This window comes from Panthera tigris, chromosome F2, assembly GCF_018350195.1.
Source record: "Panthera tigris isolate Pti1 chromosome F2, P.tigris_Pti1_mat1.1, whole genome shotgun sequence".
Classification (NCBI taxonomy): Eukaryota; Metazoa; Chordata; class Mammalia; order Carnivora; family Felidae; genus Panthera; species Panthera tigris.
In genome coordinates, this window is record NC_056676.1 from 52,866,054 (window position 1) to 52,884,808 (window position 18,755).

The 18,755-nt window shown below is 37.4% G+C and overlaps 1 protein-coding gene and 2 pseudogenes across 1 annotated transcript in view; all 3 read right to left on the bottom strand.

Annotated features, from left to right (window-relative positions):
- EIF3E (eukaryotic translation initiation factor 3 subunit E) overlaps positions 1-18,755 on the bottom strand; it is a 246,618-nt gene that overhangs the window by 117,628 nt on the left and 110,235 nt on the right. The window lies entirely within an intron of this gene.
- On the bottom strand, positions 12,879-13,350 carry LOC122234898 (annotated as a pseudogene).
- On the bottom strand, positions 15,844-16,587 carry LOC102960684 (annotated as a pseudogene).

Consider the following 18,755-nt stretch of genomic DNA (forward strand, 5'->3'; position numbering starts at 1 on the left):
AAACTCTTCTCTGTCCTATTTCAGTTCTTAACCAGTTGACCTTCACTCTCAAGGTTCTTTTCCAGTTTTGATTTACTCTGTGCACTGGCTTTAGCTATTAAGTCTATTCTTAATGAGCTTCATACTGTTTTCCTCCCCCTCCCCCTATTTACTTAGGTTTTCTTCATTTTCTTTATTATTTATTTATTATTTTTTTTAATGATCATCCTGTGTTTTCCAAATGGATCATGATATAAAGTATGTCAAGGGTTGATCAGAGTTTGGAATGTTTTGCTTAAGCAAAATAATATACGCTTCTATACAGAAGGATCATTCTGAATGTTTCATATTCTAATGTGCATTATGAATACCTAAGAAAAAGTAAACATTTTCCAAATTTATTTAGTCTCAGGATCTTTCAATGGGCACCTCTTGTCAATAGTGTTTGAAAAACACATTTTGGAAAATGTCGCTTATTATTGTGAGTTCTAATGTCTTACCTTCATTCAATTTTGTGCCAGAAACTAAACATGGGATATTTCTACTTGAATATACTATTAACTTAGTAGGTCAAGAACCTACTAACTCAGTAGATCTAGAATTCTACTCAGTAGGTCACCGTTATCTTCCAGCCCATGATCTCTTCTCAGTTTTCTTCTCTGCACCAGTGTCACCACAATTTTCTTAGTCATCCCAACTCAAAACCTCGGCATCATCTCTGGATTTTCCTTCTTCATCATTCTCTCTACCATTCAGTCATCTCTTAATTATTCATTAGATATTTCTTGAACTTGTATGTACTGTCATTTCCCTAGTCCAAGTTCTCATAACCTCATATCTGGAAATCATCCTAACCGGCCCTGATGTGTTCCTCATACTAATCCAAGCAAAACAACCACTTTTGTCAAAATACTGATTTGATCATGTCACTGCCCTGTTAAGAATGTTCAGCCAATCTCTTGTTACCTCTTGAAGAAAGTCTGAACCATTACTGAGACTGTTCAGGTTAATGTATCTATTGACCTTCCCCCATCTAGTTCCTTGCTTTACTATTTACTCCAGCTAAATAGACCTCACTGTTCTAAGACTGTGGAGGTATTTCCAGCTCTGAACCACCTATTAACCATTGGTCTTGCATTACTGTAGGCATTATTTTCAAAGATCATAGATCATAAAATCAAGTTTTTTGGTGTTTAGATGAAATTCTTCTTTAGTTTCATTTATTTGCTTGAAGATTGCATCTATATTATAAATATTCTTTATTTTCTCTTCTTAAGGAAGTAATGATCTCTGTAAGATATTCTTATACTCTTGTATCAGTTACTCATTATTATGTAACATATCTCAAGTTTAATTGCTTAAAACAAAGACAGTTTATTTGTTCATGATTCTTTGGGCCAGGAATTCAAGCAGGCACTGGTTGAAATTTCTTCTCTGTCAGGAATCATGGTGTCAGTGGGGGACCTGGAATAGCTCGAGGTCTAAAATGGTCACTCACGTGTCTGACAGTTATTTCTGGTTCCTGATGAAGGGCTCAGATGGGGCTGTTTTTGGAGATCTTGGTTTTTCTCCACATAGATCTCTCCATGTGGCTGCTTGGGCTTCCTCACAGCACAGTGGCTGACTCCCCAGAAGGTGAATTATAAGAAGCAAAGATAGACGTTGTAAAACTTTTAAGGACTAGCCTCAGAAGTCAAAACATTATATCTCCCATTAAGCATGATAAGTACTAAGGCTAGCCCAAATTCATTGGTAGAGGAAATAGAGTCTACCTCCTAATAGGAGAGAAAGTAGCAAGTCCACATTGCAAAAGAGCATGTGGAATGGGTGATATTGTTGTAGCTCTCTTGCTCTCTTTGGAAAAACAACTGATTCACACTAATGTTCTTTCTAGTTTTCTAAAAGAACATATGAAAACTTTCAAACATATGTAATAATAGAGAAAACAGTGCAATGTACTCTATTATGTGTTTTCTTAGATTCTATATTTGTCTATTGACATCTATTTATCATGGGGACAATTATATTAACTATATTTTCTTTTCTGTGTTTTTGATGTTCTGGAGATTGCCCTCCCAGAGCTAGCTAATTCCTAGAGGTAGTAAACAATTTACTTGCACGTATGCCTCTCATATACAAGCCAACCACCTCCTTATCAAACTTTTACACACCAAGCCAAAATTTCTCCTGCCCCAAATTATCCCAGGGACATGTATCAAAAGTCCAAAGCCTCCCAGAATTATTTATTAAAAAAAATTTTTAACGTTTATTTATTATTGAGAGACAGAGAGAAACAGAGCATGAGCATAGGAGGGGCAGAGAGAGGGGGAGACACAGAATCTGAAGCAGGTTCCAGTCTCCCAGCCGTCAGCACAGAGCCCACGTGGTGCTCGAGCCCACAAGCTGTGAGACCATGACCTGAGCCGAAGTCAGTTGCCCAACTGACTGAGCCACTCAGGGACCCCTGCCAGAATTATTTAAATTGGCCAAACCTAAACTGTTTATGCTGTTCTGCCTTACCTTTCCCATGGAAACCCTAATAAACTCCTCTTGCTCCTGTTTTCTGGACCACCCTGATGCTTCCCCTGTGTTGCATGGACTGCTGTTTCTTCTTGAAAAGTTTAAGTAATAAAAATTTTCTTTCAATGGCACTAGCCTCTCTGTGTTGGTAGTTAGTCACCACAGAAATTAAAATCCTGTGGGCCAAACAAGAGAGAATACATCAAGTTCAATAATTCAGCAGTTATCAAGTCATGGCCAATATTGTTTCCTCAATATATCTACACTTTTTGCCTCTCCACCTCTAAAATATTTAGAAGCAAATTCCAGATATCATATAATTTCACTTGTGAATATTTCATTGTGTGTGTATATTTGTATTTATGTATGAATATATGTATATATACATACTTTTCAACTATAACCATAATATCATTATCTCAGCAAGTGATATTTTTAATATCATAAATACTAATGAAATATTGAAATGTTGAAGTATTTAAAATTTCCTCACAAGTTTTATTTATTTATTTATTTATTTATTTATTTATTTATTTACTTTTATTTTAGAGAGGGAGCACATGAGTGGGGAGAAAGGCAGAGGAAGAGAGAGAGAGAGAGAGAGACAGAAAATCTTAGGCAGGCTCCATGCACAGTGCAGAACCTGATGAGGGGCTCAATCTTACAACCCTGGGATCATGACCTGAGCTAAAATCAAGAGTTGGATGCTAAGCTGATGGAGCCACCCAGGTCCCCCAAAAGAATTTTTTTATAGTTTATTGTTTAAATTAGGATCCAAATGAAGTTTATACATTGTAGTTCATTGTTGTGTCTTTTTTTTAATATGTAGGTTTCTTTCCTGTAATTTTTTTTATTTGCAATTTTTCTTCCTCCTGTCTCTCTCCCCTGCTGTTTTTTTCCCTTTCCTGTCCTCTCCCCTTTTTTCTTTCTCTTTGGTATGGATGTTGAAGAAAAACATCAGTTGGTTTTTCCTGCAGAGTCCCTACTCTCCTTGTTTTGCATACATTCATTCCCATGGTGCATTTAACATGTTCCTCCATCTCCTTGATTTCCTACTAATTGGCAGTTAGATGTAGAGGCATTGACAGATTTGGGCTTGATTTCTTTTTCTAGTGAGTGTTCTTCATAGGTATACCTCTCTGAGGATGTACACAATGTCTATTTGTCTCACTCTCAGTGCTGTTAGCAGCCATTGACAATTATTGCTTATAGCTATTAATTTATTAGGGATTGTAAAATAGTGATGACTTCATCATTTCTTCATTGTTTATTAGCTGGAAGATTTTAATAAAGTAAAACTTCTTAACATCAATTATTTCCTTACTCTGATGTATATTCCATTTTCAAGAGAATGGTGATCAATGAAGTTTTTTCAAGCATCATTTTGAACTTATAAACTTAAATATATTGGATTTGTGACAATCCATTGTAGTTAATACCCTTATGGGTGCTCAGATGTCCAAGTCAATAGGTCAAGTTGATATCTCAGTCTCTCTGACACTACCCCAGTAGTTTTTGATAATTTCCTTGCTTTCTGGATGACAAAATGTTCAAAACTCATCAGTACATTTCCTGTTTCGGAACTGGAATCAGCCACCTGTCCAAGGAGCACTGGTTCCTTTCAGTGGGATATGGTATACTTCTTTTGTGGGTAACAATTTTTCTGGTTTGTTTTATTTATTTAAAAATATATAATAACAAGATTATATTTTCAGGGATCATTTCTATAGTTTGTTACTAAAAAATATTAATAGACATTACTTTAGAGCAGTTTTAGATTCACAGCAAAATTGAGCACAAGGTACAAAGATTCCCTATATATCCCATGCCCCCACATACACAGTGTCTCCTACTATCAAAATCCTGTACCAGAGTGGTACATTTATCACAATCAATGAACCTACATTGACACATTACTGTCACCCAAAGTCCATAGCTTATATTTGAGTCCACTATTGGTATGTTCTATGGGTTTTGAAAAATGTTTAATGATATATATCCCCTTTATAACATTACACAGAGTGGTATCACAGCCCCGAAAATGCTGTGTGCTCCACCTATTCTTCCCTCCTTCCTTCCTAATTGCTGCCAACCACTGATCCTTTTACTGTCTCCATAATTCTTCTTTTTCTAGAATATCATATACTTGGAATCATGCTGTATGTAGTGTTTTCAGATTAGCTTCTTTCACTTAATAATATGCATTTAAGTGGTGCTTGAGTGACTCAGTCAGCTGAGCGTCCAACTCTTGATTTCAGCTCAGGTTCTGATCTTATAGTTTGTGAGTTTGAGGCCCGTGTCAGGCTTTGCACTGACAGTGTGGAGCCTGCTTGGGATTCTCTCCTCTCCCTCTCTGTCTGTCCCTCCCCACTCTAAATAAATAAATAAATAAATAAATAAATAAATAAATAAATATTTAAAAATATGCATTTAAGTTTCCTCCATGTCTTTCTATGGCTTGCTTGATAGCTCATTTCCATTTAGGCTGTTATAACAAAATACCACAGACTGGGTGGCTTATAAACAATAGCAATTTATTTCTCAGAGTTCTGGAGGCTTGAAGTCCAAAACTGGATGCCAGCATGTTTGGGTTCTGGTGAAGACCCTTTTGTGGGTTGCAGATTGCTGACTTCTCAGCGTAACCTCACATGGTAGAAGGGGCAACATTTCCCTGGCCATTTTTGTAAGGTGCCATTCATGAAGCCTATATCCTCATGACCTAATAACTTTGCTTTCTAACACCACTACCTTGGTTGTTAGGTTTCAGCATATAAATTCAGCGGCGGGGGGGGGGGGGGCACATTCAGACCATTGCACTTACTGAAAGACAACTTGATTGCTTCCAAGACTTGACAATAATGAATAAAGATGATATAAATATTTGCATACAGGTTTTTGTGTGGACATAAGTTTCCAAATTATTTGAGGAAATGGCAAGGAGCATGATTCATGGATCATATGAGTAAAGAGCATTGCTTAGCTTTATACGAAACTAACAAACTATCTTGGAATGTGGCTGTACTATTTTACATTCCCACTAGCAATGAATAAGAGTTTCTGTTGTTCCATGTCTTCGCCAGCATTTGGTTTGTTTGTTTATTTATTTATTTATTTATTTATTTATTTATTTATTATTTCTTTGAGAGAGAGAAAGTGAATGACCATGGGAGCTGGGTAGAGGGGCAGAGGGAGAAAGAGAATCTTAGGCAGGCTTCATACTCAGTGCAGAGCCTGACATATGGCTTGATCCCATGACCTTGGGATCATGACGTCAGCTGAGATCAAGAGTCAGACAGTCAAATGACCAAACCACCAGGTGCCCCTTACCTTATTTTTAATATAAGGAAATATTACTTCCCATTTTCATAGAGAAATGATAGCATAGAATAAACACTCCTTTTTAAACTTAAAAAATCTTTTTGCAATAATAGCATAGTAATATTTACAGATATTACCCATTCCTTTCTACAGCTGCGAAGTATTCAACTGTATTGATGCAGCATGGTTTTAGCTAACCCATTCTCCATTAATAAACATTTGGGTTGTTTACAGTCTTTGTTATTACAAATAGTATTTCAATGAGTTCCTTGTGAACCTGTCTTTTTGTATTTTTTTCCAATGTATCTTTGTAGATTCTAGAAGTGGAAGTGCTAAATTGAAAAGGTAAGTACTCATGTAATTTTGCTATATATTGAAAAATCCCCTTCTCTATAGGAGGTACAACATTTTGTATTTCCGTAACAGTGTATTAAGGTACCTATTTCTTCACAGCCTTGTTAACAGAGTACTTTGCAAACTTTTGGATTTTTCCCATTTGATAAGGCACCTGGGTGGCTCAGTTGGTTAAGCATCTTACTCTGATTTCAGCTCAGGTCATGATATCACGGTTGGTGAGTTTAGCAGTGCATTCAGCTTTGTGCTGACAGTGTGGAGCCTGCTTGGGATTCTCTCTCTCTCTCTCTCTCTCTCTCTCTGCCGCTCCCCCACTTGCATTTTCTCTCTCTCTCTAAAAACTAAATAAATAAACATTAAAAAAATTAAAAAAGAAAGAATAACTCAGTGAAGTTTTAAATTGCACTTCTATTTTTATGAATGTAGTTGGAAACTTTTATGTTTAACAGCCATTTGCATTTCCTTTTCCTAAGAATTCTGTTTGTATTTCTAGCCTATTTTTCTACAGTGTTGTCTTTTTTCTTTAGTTTTAGAAGCTTTCATATAGAGAGAAGTACCATTTGTGTATAACATATACTTTTTCCAAGCCAGTCATTTGGTTTTTTTATTTAGCTGGGTTTATATTTACATTTTTATTTTTTATCTAATCAAATTCATCATTTTTATTGCTTCTGGAGTCATAGGCTCCTCACTTTCAGGTTATAGAATAATCCAATTGCGTTTCCTTTTAATACCCATATAATCACCAAAGTAACCCAGTTTGGTGGGTTGTAATGAGGAATTTTTTAAAAAGAATCAAATTGCACATAATAAAGTATTGAAAGTGCTTGGAAGTTGTCACTCCTAACTTCACAAGAAAAAAGCTGCAACTGAGGTCATGAATTTTTAGAGACATCAGAGGACTGAGGTCAATGGACAAAATGCTGCCCCCCAAAATAGAGACTCATAGGAAGCTACAGAGATTTGCAGTTTACCAGGAATAGAAGCCCAGGAGTAGTCAGCAACAGAAGTGGTATCTATAGGAACACTTTGAAATGTAACTGATGAATTACTAAGTGTCTCAATGCAGACTAGCTTAAGAGTTAAAACCTCCAAGGGAGCCCAGGTGTTTTTTTTTTTTTTTAATTTTTATTTAATTTATTTTTTTAATTTACATCCAAGTTAGTTAGCATATAGTGTAACAATGATTTCAGGAGTAGATTCCTTAATGCCACTTACCCATTTAGCCCATCCTCCCTCCCACAACCTCTCCAGTAACCTTCTGTTTGTTCTCTATATTTAAGAGTCTCATGTTTTTGTCCCTCTCCCTGTTTTTATATTATTTTTTGCTTCCCTTCTCTTATGTTCTTCTGTTTTATATCTTAAAGTCCTCATATGAGTGAAGTCATGATATTTGTCTTTCTCTGACTAATTTCGCTTAGCATAATATCCTCTAGTTCCATCCACGTAGTTGCAAATGGCAAGATTTCATTCTTTTTGATTGTAGAGTAATACGACATTGTATACATATACCACATCTTCTTTATCCATTCATCCACCAATGGACATTTGGGCTCTTTCCATACTTTGGCTATTGTTGATAGTGCTGCTATAAACATTGGGGTGCATGTGCCCCTTCAAAACAGCATACCTGTATCCCTTGGATAAATGCCTAGTAGTGCAACTGCTGGGTTGTAAGGTAGTTCTATTTTTAATTTTTTGAGGAACCTCCATACTGTTTTCCAGAGTGGTTGCACCAGTTTGCATTCTCACCAATAGTGCAAAAGAGATCCTCTTTCTCTGCATCCTTGCCAACATCTGTTGTTGCCTGAGTTGTTAATGTTAGCGATTCTGACAGGTGTAAGGTGGTATCTCAGTGTGGTTTTGATTTGTCTGTCCCTGATGATGAGTGATGTTGAGCATTTTTTCATGTGTCGGTTGGCCATCTGGATGTCTTCTTTGGAGAAGTGTCTATTCGTGTCTTTTGCCCATTTCTCCAGTGGATTATTTGTTTTTGGGGTGTTAAGTTTGACAAGTTCTTTACAGATTTTGGATACTAACCCTTTAACTGATATGTCATTTGCAAATATCTTCTCCCTTTCTGTCAGTTGTCTTTTAGTTTTGCAGATTGTTTCCTTCACTGTGCAGAAGGTTTTTATTTTGAGGAGGTCACAATAGTTCATTTTTGCTTTTGTTTCCCTTGTCTCCGGAGATGTGTTGAGTAAGAAGTTGTTGTGGCCAAGATCAAAGAGGTTTTTGCTTGCTTTTTCCTTAAGGATTTTGATGGCTTCCTGCCTTACATTTAGGTCCTTTATCCATTTTGAGTTTATTTTTGTGTATGGTGTAAGAAAGTGGTCCAGGTTCATTTTTCTGCATGTCGCTGCCCAGTTTTCCCAGCACTACTTGCTGAAAAGACTGCCGTTATTCCATTGGATATTCTTTCCTGCTTTGTGAAAGATTAGTTGGCCATATGTTTGTGGGTCCATTTCTGGGTTCTCTATTCTGTTCCATCGATCTGAGTATCTGTTCTTATGCTAGTACCATACTGTCTTGATGATTACAGCTTTGTAATACAGCTTGAAGTCTGGGATTGTGATATCTCCTGCTTTTTCAAGATTGCTTTGGCTATTTGGAGTCTTTTCTGGTTCCATACAAATTTTAGGATTGTTTGTTCTAGCTCTCTGAAGAATGCTGGTGTTATTTTGATAGGTATTGTATCAAAAATGTAGATTGCTTTGGGTAATATTGACATTTTAACAATATTTTTCTTCCAATCCAGGAACATGGAATATTTTTCCATTTTTTTTATGTCTTCTTCAATTTCTTTCATAAGCTTTCTATAGTTTGCAGTGTATAGATTTTTCACCTCTTTGGTTAGATTTATTCCTAGGTATTTTATGGTTTTGGTGCAATTGTAAATGGGATCGATTCCTTGATTTCTCTTTCTGTTGCTTCATTATTGGTGTATAGGAATGCAACCGATTTCTGTGCATTGATTTTATATCCTGCAACTTTGCTGAATTCATGAATCAGTTCTAGCAGTTTTTTGGTGGAATCTTTTGGGTTTTCCATATAGAGTGTCATGTCATCTGCAAAGAGTGAAAGTTTGATGACCTCTTGGCCGATTTGGATGCCTTTTATTTCTTTGTGTTGTCTGACTGCTGAGGCTAAGACTTCCAATACTATGTTGAATAACAGTGGCAAGAGTGGACATCCCTGTCTTGTTCCTGACCTTCTGGGGAAAGCTCTCAGTTTTCCCTCATTGAGGATGATATTAGCATTGGGTCTTTCATATATGGCTTTTATGATATCGAGGTATGATCCTTCTATCTCTAGGGGTATTTAATGTATTGTTGGATCCAGTTGGCTAAAATCTTGTTGAGGATTTTTGCATCCATGTTCATCAGGGAAATTGGTCTATAGTTCTCCTTTTTAGTGTGGTCTCTGGTTTTGGAATCAAGGTAATGCTGGCTTCATAGAAAGATTTTGGAAGTTTTCTTTCCATTTCTATTTTTGGAACAGTTTCAAGAGAATAGGTGTTAACTCTTCCTTAAATGTTTGGTAGAATTCCCCTGGAAAGCCATCTGGCCCTGGACTCTTGTTTTTTGGCAGATTTTTGATTACTAATTCAATTCCCTTACTGGTTTTGGGTCTGTTCAAATTTTCTATTTCTTCCTGTTTCAGTTTTGGTAGTTTATATGTTTCTAGGAATTTGTCGATTTCTTCCAGATTGCCCATTTTATTGGCACAAAATTGTTCATACTATTGTCTTATTATTGTTTGTATTTCTGGTGTGTTGGTTGATCTCTCCTTTTTCATTCTTGATTTTATTTATTTAGGTCCTTTCCTTTTCTTTTGATCAAACTGGCTAAGGGTTTATCAATTTTGTTAATTATTTGAAAGAACAAGCTTCTGGTTTCACTGATCTGTTCTACTGTTTTTTTTGGGGGGGTGTTTTTGTTTTTGTTTTTGTCTTTTTTGGTTTCAATAGCATTGATTTCTGCTCTAATCTTTATTATTTCCCATCTTCTGGGGGAAGGTTTGGGGTTTTATTTGCTGTTCTTTTCCAAGCTCTTTAAGGTGTAAAGTTAGGTTGTGTATCTGAGATCATTCTTCCTTCTTTAGGAAGGCCTGGATTGCTATATACTTTCCTCTTATGACCGCCTTTGCTGCATCCCAGAGGTTTTGGGTTGTGGTGTTATCATTTTCATTGGTTTCCATGTACTTTTTAATTTCTTCTTTAACTTCTTAGTCAGCCCATTCATTCTTATGTACAATGTTCTTTAGTCTTCAAGTATTTGTTACCTTTCCAAATTTTTTCCTGTGGTTGATTTCGAGTTTCATGGTGTTGTGGTCTGAAAATATGCACGGTACAATCTCAATCTTTTTGTACTTGTTGAAGGCTGATTTTTGCCCCAGTATGTGATCTATTCTGGAGAACATTCCATGTGCACTGGAGAAGAATGTATATTCCACTGCTTTAGCATGAAATGTTCTGAATATATCTGTTATGTCCTTCTGGTCCAATGTGTCATTCAAAGTCTTGTTTCCTTATTGATTTTCTGTTTATATGATCTGTCCATTGTTGTAAATGAGGTGTTGAAGTCACTTACTATTATGGTATTATTAGCAATGACTTTGTTTATGTTTGTGATTAATTGATTCATATATTTGGGTGCTATCACATTTGGAGCATAAATGTTTAATAATTGTTAGGTCTTCTTGGTGGATAGACCCCTTAATTATGGTATAATGCCCTTTTCATCTCTTATTACAGTCTTTATTTTAAAGTCTAGATTATCTAAGTATGGCTACTCCAGCTTTCTTTTGTTGACCATTAGCATGATGGTCAACATCCCCTTACTTTCAATCTGAAGGTGTTTTTAGGTCTAAAGTGGGTTTCTTGCAACAGCATATAGATGGATCTTGTTTTCTTATCCATTTTGTTACCCTGTCTTTTGATTGGAGCATTTAGTCCATTGACGTTTAGAGTGAGTACTGAAAGATATGAGTTTATTGCCATTATGTTTCTTGTAGAGTTGGAGTTTCCGGTGGTGTTCTCTGGTCCTTTCTAATATTTGTTGCTTTTGGTCTTTTTTTTTTTTTTTTTTCTCATCTTTTCTCCCCTCAGAGAGTCCCCAGCGGGGCTCAGTTTTAATGGGCCTCTCCCACTTGTATTTTTACCTCCAGGGCTCCTATCATGTTCTCACTGTGAAGATGGGAGACAAATCTGCTAGTGCTTCTGGCAGGGGATGGGTTAAAGTAACCATCTTAAAATATGTTTTTAGGAAGGTCTACCCTCAAGGGAAACTATTTTACCAGAGTGTAATCAACTGGGGTTTTAGGAAAGCCTAACTGGCCTGAGGGAAGGGAAATACCCAGCTTAGGGTCATTTAAAGACTGAGACCTACTCACAGGCCTACAGAATACTTTCCCTCACCCTACACCTTGAACCACGTCAGTAGGGCTCCTGTATAATATCAGGGGATTGAAGCTAAAAGAACTATAAGCCTCAGATGCTATTTACAGAGTCTCTATGAAAATCAAAGACTAAGGGGGAGACAAAAGCAATGACAATAAGTAAAATTATAGCTTCTGACACCACAGTTACAGTAAACAGTAAACACAATCTACTCTTAGCCAGATAAACACAATTTATGGATTGTTTTGTAACAATTTGTATACTTAACATATCAATAGAGACATAGTTACCAATGTGTGTATAGATTACAGTCTAAGATGTATTTCTTAGTGCAGACTATAATCAAAAAAGTTGAAATCAACTGGCATAGGGAATCTCTTGACTATGCTCTCTACAAAACCAAATACTAGCAGGTATGCCCTCATTACCTATTCAAGTACAACAAAGACTTTCTCCAATTCCATGTGGGAACAGCTCACGGAAGACATGAATGATGTATATTCATGAATGCTGTTTTGTTATTTTCATTAATACAGTGGGGATCTCACAGATGGGTACTTCTCAACCAGAACTTACTTATACTTTTCAAGTCAGCATAAGTCTTTATGTCTTAGCAATTCTTCTGTCTTGGTTGTAATACCCAACGAGCTGGCAAAAGATGCCAAACAAGCTAGAGGCCCTTGTGATACTGACAGACCTGCCTACGTTCATCTTACTTGTGCCGTCATAGTCTTCATTTGCAACATTAATGTCTGTGAAGCATGTAGAGGCTTTCAAGTAAAAATATGGCTTGTAACTTGTATTTCCTATAGTACAGAGCCTCTTAGTAATGCAGTCTCCTTAAGATACTGCTGTACTCCCTTGACTGCTTCCCACACGTGCACCTTTGTTGTTGCTCTGAGAACTCACCTAAACGAATCTCGCCCACTGGTAAGATCAAACACTTTTTTTTTAATTTTTATTTTTTTAATTAATTTTTTTTTTTTTTAGCATTTATTTATTTTTGAGACAGAGAGAGACAGAGCATGAACGGGGGAGGGTCAGAGAGAGGGAGACACAGAATCTGAAACAGGCTCCAGGCTCTGAGCTGTAAGCACAGAGCCCGACATGGGGATTGAACTCACGGACGGCGAGATCATGACCTGAGCCGAATTCCGCCGCTCAACGGACTGAGCCACCCAGGCGCCCCAAGATCAAACACTTTTTAAGTCTAACTCCCCTATGAAATTGTAAAGAGCCCCTGCAGACCTTTTTTTTTTTTTTTTTTTTTTTTTTTTTTTTTTTTTTTTTTTTTTTTTTTTTTAAGAGTTCAGCTTTATACTGAACAGGTTCAGAAGAGGTTTAGTCAGAAAGACCAAAACCCGTGTCACCATCAGATTCCCCGGATTCTTCATTCTTTGCTTCTACCTCCTTCTTCACAGCAGGGACAACAGTGGTAGAGGGGGCAGGACCTGGGACAGCTGGTCCAGCACCAGCTGCTGTGCTGTAGTGGGTCCACCAGGCCTTTCCTTGCAGAGGAGGCTCCCAATGTTGACATTCACCAGGGCCTTAGCAAACACGGCCCTCCAGAAAGATTACACATTTATACCAGCTGATTTCATGAGAGCATTGATCTTTTCCTCTGTGCCAGTCACCTCGTCATGCTGTAGACAAGGGCCAAGGGCCGAGTACATGCAGGTGAGTTCCAGACAGAGGCTTTGTGTGGGCAAGTGCTGAGCCCGTGCACTGTGAACAGATGAAGTGAGGGCCTCTACCCAACAAGGACTAAGCTTCCTTATTTAACCCAGCCTCTATGTGTCCAAAGAATTGATTTCCTGAATCAATGTTTTTAGTAAAAAATCACGTTACCATGAGTTTATGACTTATTTCACACGTATGAAGATTTTTAAAAATTTTTTTAAATGTTTATTTTCTTGACACAGAGAGAGTGTGAATGGGGGAGGGGCAAAAAGAGAGGGAGACACCGAATCCAAAGCAGGCTCCAGGCTCTGAGCTCTCAGCACAGAGCCTGACCTGAGGCTTGAACTCATAAACCGTGGGATCGTGACCTGAGCTGAATTTGGACACTTAACCAACTAAACCACTCAGGTGCCCCTTGATTTCCCCTTCATTTCTGAAGGATATTTTCAAGGGTATGGGATTCTCGGTCAATAGTTCTTTTTTCTCAAAACTCCTGGTCTCCATGAAACATATATTCTCATTCCAGAGGTCAGACTGAAAGAGTAAGCCTGTACCTGGGACATGCTACTCTCATTTTGGAAGGAAAAAATCAGGAGACTGGGTACCAAGCCATACAAAATATGCAAGCACATTTAAAACTTCTACTGAGATATCTTTTAGCCAAAGAAAGTAATATGATCTAGGCTAAAGTCAGTGGGCAGGAAAGTAGACTGTTCACAAAGCATGGCAAGGGTATGGAGGAATGAATATCTGTGAAATAATGCAATCTGATACAGCCTGCCATTGTTCACAAATGTTCACTCCCTTCCTCAAAACAAAGATAGTCACCCCATTCTAACAATACTCTAAGGTCTTATCCAATCAAAACATCCAGTTTGAAACCCGAGCTCTTAAAATGTATATCATGCTCAAATATAGCTTCTCTTGAGCCAAAGTCCTATAAACTAAAAAGTTTGCTATTTGCACCCCACACATGCATCATAAAATGTGGAACCCATATAAATACTCTTATTTATGAGGGGAAAAGGGTAGAACCAGCAATCACTGATTCATAGCAATTCTGAAATCCCAATGAGGAACTATCATAAGGTCTACTAAGCTGAGTTAGTGTAGAAAACTTAATCAATTTTGTTTCCTGGAGGTAGGTTCATAGTCTATTGTCCTTCGTGACTCTTGACTTCATGTTCTAGGAGGTCCTTCCTTTTCCAGTATCCTCTTCAGGAAAAATTGCCCCCTTGACTAGTGAACAGCTTCCTCAACCTGTCAATAGAAAGTTGAGGGCTTGAGAATAGTTCTATTGTTCAAACAATCACAACTCCTTTTAATTCAGGCTGGTGGCAATTTGGGCACTACAACTCTTTAAAAAATATTGTTTGTTTCTTTTTTTTTTTTACTTTTTCTTTCTTTATATTTTTGAGAGAGAGAGAGCTAGCAGAAGAGGGGCAAAGGGAGAGGGAGAATGTCAGCAGGCTCTATGGCCAGCACAGAGCCCCATGTGAGCTTGATTTCATGACTGTGAGATCACCTGAGCTGAAATCAAGAGCTTAATTTGACTGAGCCGCCCAGGCACCCCTGTTGGTTTCTTTTATATCTTTGTTTACTATTAATGCCTCTTGCCAATAGCAAGATCCAAAATTAGAAAATATTCCTTTAGGCTTAATTACAGATAATTTGAACTCTTTAGACTTCCATTGGGCCAAATCTATGGTCTCTTTATCCTGAGCCATTTTGTATAAGTGAAATGACTTAATGGGGATCACTTTAAAAGAATCAGAGGTCTTAACAAATAGCACGGTGACAACAGTCTTGATTTGGTCTTGGCACTCAAGTTTGACTAGGAGTAGTAGTAGTAGTAGTTTTAATTGGGTGTACTTTTACTTAATAGAATAAAAATAGTGGCTCTTCATATTATGAAGGATGACAAAAAAATTGTATAGACACGTTGTAATATTAATTTTGCATGACTGCTCATATCTTCTAATCTTTATAATGTACTTCTAAAAGAGAATAGATAATACAAATTGCTTTTCTTCCATTTATCCACTTTAAAGTTTCTTTGAAACCATCCTTAAAATTGCCTACATATTACTATTGTATTTTCATATCAAAAATTTGCTCAAGTTGCTAAATTTCTAATATGCTTTCAATTCACTAAAAATAATTCAAATTATTCCATGTAAGAACATGCATACACAACTAAAAAACAACTTTTCAGGTCCTTGACTTGGTCTTTGCACTGAGGTTTTGTCTTAATTTGCAAATAGTTTACTGGCTGGAGAAGAGAAACAGTTGTACCTTTCAACTCTGTCTCTGGATTTCTGGATGCTCCTTTTCTCTTCCATTCTTACTTGCAAAAAGGTCAATTATTTTCTCAGCTCATCTCTTGCTTATAATGACTGGTAAGCAATTTTGCGCCAACAAAATTTTGTCTTGAAAAGTCTTTGCCAAAGTCACAAATTTATAGGTATATTTTCTACCTTTCAAGTTATCTAAGGTGATGGTTTTACCAAAATTTTCACCTGTGCATAGTATAGGTTATTTTTCCAGCCTCCTTTAACATTAGGGCTCCCATAGCAGGCATGGTACAAATACTACATATTTTATTTTATTGTTGTTACCATAGTGCCCTTGCTTCTAGGTATCAATTTCTTTGCTAATCAACTTTTATTGTAGTGACAAGCAATCTCTAAATCTCAGCAATTTATAACTGTCATTTGTCACACACATTACTGGGCTCTACTGGACTCTTTTGGGCTCAGCTTGTTTTATGCATCTTCTCTCTTTGTTGTTTTATTGTTGTTGTTGTTTAATGATGAAACAATTTATATTCAAATGTAGCCAACTGGACTCAGTTTAGATGATCCCAATTTTGTTGGCAACATCCAAAGCATCACAGTCAGGAACCAGTCAAACATATGCTTTCTTTTCTACATCTGACCTGATCAGAGTGTTGACCTTGGCCACATCAATGTCATATATCTTCACAGCCTATTTGATCTGGTGTTTGTTGGCCTTGACATCCAAAATGAACACAGGAGTGTTGCTGTCTTCCATTTTTTCCATGGCTGACTCAGTAGTCAGGGGAAACTTGATGATGGCATAGTGGTCAAACTTGTTTCTCCTGGGGGCACTCTTTTGAGGATATTTGGGTCGCCTTTGGAGATGCAGTGTCTTGGGCTGTCAGAATGTAGATGATGTGCAGATTATCTTTTTTTTTTTTTTTTATGACTGTGGATGCCTCTCAGCACTGCTTTCTTGGCCTTCAAAGCCTTTGCTTTGGCTTTGGCTTTGGGAGGGGCAGGGGCTTCCTTCTTTACCTTCTGCACCATCTTCATGAAAGGCACATCTTCTCTCTTTGAATAAACTCTGAGCTATTAAAAAGAAAGCCACAGATCCAAAATGGTATCATTTAGGCTGAGTCTCCAAACGGGGGTTTAATCCTTATTCTAATTGCAGTTTCAATCTCCCCCGGAGATGTAGTTTTAACCTGTCAGTTTGGAATTTTCTGATCAGCCCCAATGAAGTAAATGGCCACGTGGTTCCTCTCCATCCTCCAAAGGAAAATGAGATAATCTGCACGATAAGACCTTCTGCTCCTGACCTTGCCTGAAACACTCCTTTTCTTTTGCTAATAATTTCATTGCCTTATTCTCCTTCCTATAAACACCTTCCATTTTGTACAACTCCCCTCTACATTCTACATGGGATGCTGTCTAATTCATGAAATCCTTAACAAAGCCAATGAGATCTTCATATTTACCTGGTTGAATTTTGGAGTAGCCACTATTTGAAAGATGGTTTTCTGACTGTGGAAGGCAGAAAGAAGAGGAGGAGTGTCAAACCATGCTAGTGCTTCTAAAGCTTCTGCCAAGATATGCTGTATGTCATATATGCTCACATCCCATTTGTTAAAGCAAACCACACAGCCATCAGAGTTAACCAAAGTTAACTGGTGAAGGGAGCAAATGCTTACCATAGCACAGAAAGAAATGCATAACTATGATAAAAAAAAATGAAATGTGCTACAACAAATATTTACTGAAAAGCAGCAGTATTCCTTCCAGCTGCCAAAGGCATTCTTATAAACAAAACAGTGTCTCTGATTTCAGAAAACTCAGTCTATTGGGGAATTCCACTAAGTAAAGAAGCAGTTGAAATGTAACGTGAGGAGGGTACACATCTGCATGCCATTTAACTCAGAATTGAGATATTAGGGAAGGCTTAACTGAACTGGTACCTGGATGGTGAACAGGGAGGGGTTAGACTCATGAAAAGAGTTGAGGAACAGTGGACTGGGTTCCCAGGAGCTCAGTATAAGCAACGTCTGAGGGCAAGATGGAGCCTGGGAAGCCAAAAATAATTCCATATGGTGTCAGGGCAGAGGCCAACGCTGTCAGATGCACAAAATAATATTTGAATATTTTGTATTCAAAAGAGAAGTATAAGCTTTAAAACTGTGGAGTCACTAGTCCCATAAACAATTGCACCATGGTATACTACTATACACTGAAACTGAAAAGCAGAAATAAACAAACCCATGCCTTTCATAGGTGGAATAGACCAGATAGCGTGGGCATTGACACTTATACAAAGTCAGAGTGAAGGCAGAAGTGGTTGTATTAAACTGCCTTGTGGCCTGGCACTTTTCTCCAGCAGGCTTTATGGGAGAAATCCTCAGTGGTGATATTGAGTGAATGCTGTTAATATGGTAATTACTTTGCTACTGGCAAGAGAAAGATTGCCTTGAGGTTTGTAGTTATATATCTGATTAGAAAATATAGTTGTTTCTGTCAATTAACTACATTAGCCAGATTTTGGGGGGAAAACCCAAATCAAAATGCAATTTAACTCTATCACTCTTCAAGAGTGTGGGTTTGAGTTTGGTCTAACCAGTGTGAAGGAATCTGGAGAACATCCCTATTTTGTCTCTTAGCACAGTGGGCTGCCTGTGGAAGAGTCAAACACACTTACAACATGGATAGGCCCCATCATCCTTCTGAAATGGACAGCTGGGGAATGTTAACATGTTGATAACAAGCAAAAACAAACAAACAAACAAACAAACGAACAACCTAAACAAAAAACACCTCTGGCTCAGTTTGTACTCAATATGCTTGTATTTTAAAAGGGGAATTTTTATTTATTTATTTTTTTAATTTATATCCAAGTTAGTTAGCATATAGTGCAACAATGATTTCAGGAGTAGATTCCTCAATGCCCCTTACTCATTTATCCCATCCCCCCTCCCTCAACCCCTCCAGTAATCCTCTGTTTGCTCTCCATATTTAAGAGTCTCTTATGTTTTGTCCCCTCCCTGTTTTTATATTATTTTTCTTCCCTTCCCTTATGTTCATCTGTTTTGTATCTTAAGGTCCTCATATGAGTGAAGTCATATGATATTTGTCTTTCTCTGACACTGATTTTGCTTAGCATAATATCCTCTAGTTCCATCCATGTAGTTGCAAATGGCAAGATTTCATTCTTTTTGACTGCCAAGTAATAC